This window comes from Coregonus clupeaformis, chromosome 5 (genome assembly GCF_020615455.1).
Source record: "Coregonus clupeaformis isolate EN_2021a chromosome 5, ASM2061545v1, whole genome shotgun sequence".
NCBI lineage: Eukaryota > Metazoa > Chordata > Actinopteri > Salmoniformes > Salmonidae > Coregonus > Coregonus clupeaformis.
Window position 1 is genome coordinate 15,265,453 of NC_059196.1, and position 6,505 is coordinate 15,271,957.

The 6,505-nt window shown below is 41.2% G+C and overlaps 1 protein-coding gene across 2 annotated transcripts in view; it reads right to left on the minus strand.

Moving 5' to 3' along the window:
- Positions 1 to 5,898, minus strand: part of LOC121562872 — a 74,458-nt gene extending 68,560 nt beyond the window's left edge. For both annotated transcript variants that reach the window (XM_041875036.2, XM_041875032.2), the window contains exon 1: positions 5,411 to 5,898. The gene's annotated coding sequence lies outside the window, so the exon portion shown is untranslated. The remainder of the gene's footprint in view (positions 1 to 5,410) is intronic.
- Between the last annotated feature and the right edge of the window lie 607 nt (positions 5,899 to 6,505).

Consider the following 6,505-nt stretch of genomic DNA (forward strand, 5'->3'; position numbering starts at 1 on the left):
TTGTTATCTTGGCGCTCAATTAATGAGCTGAACACTCAGTTGTCTCAATCGCTAAATTAATGTGACCCTCAGAATTCTAGTCAGAGACAATATTCTCTGTCTAACAGCTGTTCCGGAGTGGATAATAAATTGAGTTTGGTTGAGTCATGGTGAATTACAGTAGACCCAGTGATCTGAGGATTAAGGGTTAAAAGCTCATTGGTTTAAAGGTTATCTAAATATATATATATATATATATATATATATATATACACACGTCATATGTGCCATTTCATAGCAGACACTTTATTTATGATCTGGACTGGTCATCTGAAGTTATTTGAAGCAGACGGACACGCACGCTGTGTCGTGCTGCTGTGGTCAACGACGAACACTAAATGTGATTTGAGAAGATTTTTAATTGGGTGTGATGGACAGGCTTTCTGTTTTGAGCCGGGTTGAATTAGGGTCAACGTCTGTTGGCCTATGTAGGCCCACTTTATGAAATGATGCTGTTTATTTATTTCACGCCCAACCACAACTCTCAGAGGCTCCTCTGTCCAAAACGGAGAGGTTGCACTTCTAATGAACTACGTCAAGCAGCCGCTCCATCAAAATAACAGCTGTGTTCTTCAATAATATGCTACATGTGAGCAATTACCAAGTAAAACAATGTGGCGATGTCACCAGGGAAAAGTTGGTGTAACAGGGACACTACCCAGCATGCATGGGGTAGTTGACATCGACATTGTGATGTCAGCAATCAGAGACTAAAATTATCCCGTGTTCTGTTCCTTTCTGGGATGTGTCATGATTGCACACAAAGGCCATCAATCCCTTAGAGAGCTTCTATAAGTGGGGAAGAAAATCCAGAAAATTGGCCCGGGAAAGCTGTAACATCCAAAGTTCCTGGAGCTCTATAAAAGCGTCATCGGCTGTAGTAAAGAATGGGGCCATAAAGAAAGGCAATTGGGGAGGCGTTGGGATCCAAGAGGCAGTCAAACAACGTGCCAGGAGGGAAATTCAATTTCTCTTCATGCATGCGCGTGACTAATTATAGATGCTGAGATGTACTGTAGACGAGAATACGTGTCTGTCTGTCTGTCTGTGTGGTGTACTGTACTGTAGGAGGTGACAACACAGTGTGCTGTTTTAGCACTTTACCATAGACAGAAGGGTGGGGAGTTAATTGGCACAGAGTTGCCAGGAAAGGCGGAGAGGTTTCATACACAGTGCATGGAGTCAGGGAGGGAGGTACGGTATTGGGAGGGAGATGGGGTTGAAAGTTGGAGAACTGAGGATGGGGAGACAGGGTATTTACAATGAAGGGGTTGCAAGGAAAGAGTGGGGGCCATGGACCTGTGTGAGGAAACACATTTATGTGTTTGTGTGTGAGAGGGAGAGGTTGCATTGATGACTCATGGAAAACACTACCAAGAGACAGTGTGGTCCTGATTCACCTGACAGACAGAGGAACACATTCACAGCCACACACACCCACAATATACACGCCTGCACATGGGAATACAATCCCATAACCACACACACCTTCAGCTGCCTCAAATAAAACAAAAGGGCTCCCCAACATCAAATCACAGTAAACACATCATTCCCTCTCTCTTTCCCCCTCGGTCTCTTTTTCTCGTGACATCTTCAAACCTGACAGCCCTTTGAAAAGCGTCCAGGGTGTTGCTCCTCCACAGGCCACTCAGTGAGCTGTGAGGTCTGTAATATTGTGGTATCCCGTTCTCTCACTGTCGCCGCTACATTCTGAGCAGCGTAGAGGCTGCTCTGCTCAGAGGAATATGGTAGTTATTTCTCTGTCCCAACCAAATACTCTACTATTATTGTAATTTAGGATGTAGAGAGTCCTAAAAAGTGATCGTCAAATCAGAGCCATGTGTGTCTGCTCCAATGGACAAAAAAACAAATGAGTGTCAGACAGTCACAAAATACACATCACCATATCTTGCCATTCAAAGACATATACTTTCATCATATGCAGGAAAACCAACATACACCAATGAGACATACACATACTTCTGTCTCCATACATCACTGAGCTTATAAAAATCTAGAGGCCAAAGCCAAGAGTACATAGTTGTGTGCAGGTTTCTGATTGTGCTGTATAATCAGATGTGCACTGCTGGTATTGGCTGGCTGTCTTTTTGCTTCTGCTGGGGGACCCAGTTGCACAGAGCTGGGAAGCTCATCAGTCCAAACTCCTCCAAATTCCTGGAGCTGGAGAGCCGTGCTCCAGGAGGATATGGGGATTAAGCCTATTCCCTCTGAGCATTTGGGGGAAGGGGGCTCACACTCCTGAAGTTAGGGAGTTAGTGGGAATGAAGAGAGGACAAGTTGCTGAAAGAGAGGGGGCTGTTTTCTATTACAAAAAGGATGGAACTGGGCTGAGGAAGGAACGAAATGCCAGCTTTCAAAGTTAATTTATTTTTTTTAAGAGCAAACAGGACTTGTAAGCTCCAGACTGCAGGGGCCTGAAAACTCAGGGCAGAGAGGGAGGGTTTAGGACTCTTCCTGTTGCTCCGTTCAGATTCCATGACCAATTCCTATTCCCATTCTTCCCTTTGATATGGTCCAAATAGCCAAACAATACCCTTTCACCCCCAAGACTCCGGCTTCTGCCCAGGTCCCAAGGTTATGTATAAGATCACGCTACACGGCCATGTTCAAAATAAGTCAGATACAGGAAAAACACAGTTGTGAAAAACGTTTGTGTTGGAGGGATTCCCTGCTTGTTTTCCTAGATGTTTTGCTATGAGAGATGTATTAGTAAGATTGCCACACCAAAGGCCTTGCCTGTCAAGTGCTTGCCAAGACTCTAATACTTGTCCAGTAAGTCAGGTTCGTGTTTGAAGAGAAAATAATTATGAATTAAGCGTTTGGAAATCCTCCAATAAAGATCTTCAGAAGGCTTATCAAAGAATACAAGGAATTCTAATCCAGTTCAGTCCATTGCCAGTGAATAATCTGTGTTTGCTATTGAATAGGTGCTCACAACATGTTTCCTGGGGAAATCTTGCCCGTTTATATTGGCAGTGAGTGACATTGAAGGAGGGATGTTCTTTGACAATAGCGCCAACCAGTTGATCCCTGCTAAAACCTGGCTGAGATTAATTCATCCACCTTGACTATAAGTACACCCAGGGGTGACTGTGGTTGTTTCAGATTAAACTATTACTACATTTATACAATCCTCACTCTCTTTTTCTGCCATGATAGGGATCTCTCCCATCACTAATATGCTGTCAAGGGCCAAGAGAGGGAATGGGGAGGGGTGCTCAATCATAGAATTAGGAATTACAATAATAGAATGGACATGAACCTTCTTAAAATGGTCCAAAGTTCAGCCATGTTGGTCAGGGAGTTGGTCAACCATGATTTGCCAGTGCTGCGATAAGATATTGTGTAAAACAATGAATGTGAAAAAAATGTCTGCACTGTATGTGTGTTAGCTAGCTAGCCTGCCAGTTTTAGAGGAATGATTCCATAAATTGTTCAAATTAACTGCCAATATGCCAACATTCTATTCAAACAATGCAGTCAATCTCCACAGCCATACACTGGCTCAGTTCAGTTGATGATAGGAGTTAGACAAATTGTAAATGTAACAAGTAGTGATATTGTATCGTATAATAGCACTCACAGCTTTCCAAGAAAACAAAATCTGAGACATTTATGGTCTGTTTACGTAAGGGATAATCAACGAGGGGCTATGTGCTCTATGGAAAATGATGAACGACGTGGAAGGTGTGTTCAACGACTTGCTAGCGGAGTGGAACTAACCTTCCAAAGAGTTGCATTATTTTCCAAAGAACGCATAGAGCGCCACGTTGATTATCCCTTTCATACCATGGCTATAGCTAATTTAACACATTTGCCGCTAGAAATGTGTTCAACATCCACTGAAGTAAATGGCAGGTTTACTAGATACTGTAGCTACAGTAGTTGCCTTGGTAACAAAACAAACAGACTTGCTTGTTTAGCTAACCAAACCATCAGTTCTAGCTCACTATTATGAAAATCGAATTCAACAATGCCAATAATGTTTTATATTCAACTTTTGCTTTCAAAAGCAGCTCAAACATAGAACACGTACAGTAGAAATGAACTGTAGCCATTGAATTCCACCGTGCTAATATACTGTGCATTATAGGGAAATAATGCACGCTCTATAATGCCCTTCAAGACAATCACAAACAAGTATCCAACAATGCCATGGTATAAATATATTTTAGAGGCTATTTATACAGAAAATTGGTATAAAACCTGTATAAACTGTATTATTATATGACAATATTTTAGGTTGCCTATAATTCTATTACACCATTTCTGACACATCACAGGCCTTACTTTTATTTTCCTGTATAAGTAGGTGATGCAGAAAATGCATCACCTACGCCTCTACTACCATTCATTTGCAATTAGACTGGTTTTCGATTGCTGCCATTTTTGCCCCATTATGGAACTTTGAGGGATTATGACACAGCCCCTCTAGTAATTTAATAGGATCTTTATGGCTTTAATTAAGATCATAAGGGATACTGAGATGTTTTATTTGTCCACTCTGGATAGATGACATTCCAGTTGATTTGCTGGATAATTTAATGTTAGTTGAACAAGAAGGGCCCTCCTGAGCGACTTTAAGGAGAATTTCTATTGAAAGTGCTTTTTAGTCCAGGACTGTAGGCTTAATTTATGTCAAGGAAACCAGACCAAAAAGTCCGCAATGAAAACATCGTTTCAGCATCTCTGAGTGAGATCTTGGACATTCTCCTGCCTGCAGTACTGTGGGCTACAGTGCGGTTTTGGCAAGAGGGCGGGGACAGGCAATCAAAACCGGCAAAGAAAGACTCCATTAAACACTTGAAATTGTGGTGAAGATTATGGTGAATAGAAATGTTACTGTGCCCCCAAAAATAATTTTTTATTCAACTGTGGGTTTTTCATTACGTCTCTGCGCACTCATTAGAATATGCTACCAATGACTTAATGAGGCTGCCCAGTGTTCAGTGACATTAATTCGTTTTGTTTGACATTCTCAGAAAGTTTGTTATTATTACACCAGTAAATCATTTATATGATCAGTAGCACCCTATACTGTATTGTCTGTGTCTTATTTGCTATACAAAGATTATTCTCATTCACTTTGTGGCAGACAAACAGGTGTCATTATCAATATGAAACAATAAGCCTGCATAGCCTAATGTATGTAGATTGAGGGGATAGAGTATGCACATAGCTATTAATAACACGTATATAAAACAGAGAAACAAAAAACATAAACATATTTTTATCATAGGTTTGTCCAGGAGTGTTAAACATGCGACGTTGTCATTCTGTGAGGTGAAACTAAATAAATCACTTGCCATTATCATCTAATAATACATTATTATAGGGGGCATAAACTTACCTTTACAGGTGTGTGGAGACGAGACATGAAAACCTATGCTGCTGTCTTGATCAGTGTTCCTCTTCCCACCGCATTCCGATAAACTCCCTTGACTCAACCTGTACTTTGTCACTCTTATGTTGTTGATTTATCACACAGTCCGGAGCCTTTGGGGTGGATAACGCGTTTCCCTAACAGGATTTATTTTTTATTTCGGTGTCTTCGGCACACAAGAGCTCCAAAAAACGAGAAATTAAACTCTGCTTTCAATTATTGGTCTTACCCTATCTTGGCACAAGCCTCGCTTGCTGTTTGACGCCAGGAACCATCCCCTTTGGCTTGAATCACTGCTTCACCTGATTGATCATCCTCACAAAGTAACAGTTTCACATCACGCGAGCGTTCGCAATCGTATGACAATCCCGGGAAAATGTGACACATCAATGCAGCTCTAGGTCTCCTCAACATATCACGCAGCACAAGTGTGAAAGTGAAGGGGTATGATAAAAGTGGCCCGAGGAAAATATTTCCCACCGCCTCTGAAAACTATATATGGGTTTCCTTTCTTTCCTCCTTGAAAAGGCGCCGTGAACGTCTCTGATTGCCACTACAACATTACACATACATTAATAGTATTATAGTAAGTGTCTAATAGTAGGCCTGTGTGCATAGCCGCGGGAATTAGAGGTGCTGAGGGTGCTGCAGCACACCTTATACATCACAATACAAAGTAATTACTATAAAAATAAATATATTTAAAAAATTCCCCCACTAAATTAGTTCACTATGCCTTTATTACTCCTGTATGAGTGGAGAAAAATAAATTGGCGCCAAAAAAATACATAAACAAAGTCCGAATTTTGAGATATGCAAGTCAACATTTTTAGATACTAAGTCGAAATTTGGAGATACATAAGTCTACATTTGTAGCTACTACGTCAACATTTTGAGATAGTATGTACACATTTCGACAGTAGATAATTTATATAAGATATGTTTCATAATTTGTAACATTGTGTGGGGATTTCAGAGGTGGCATCCCAGAGTGGTGGTGGGGGGGGGGGGGGGGGTATTGTTTTTCTGGGGCCAAGACATTTTACTGATCCGGTAGGCTAA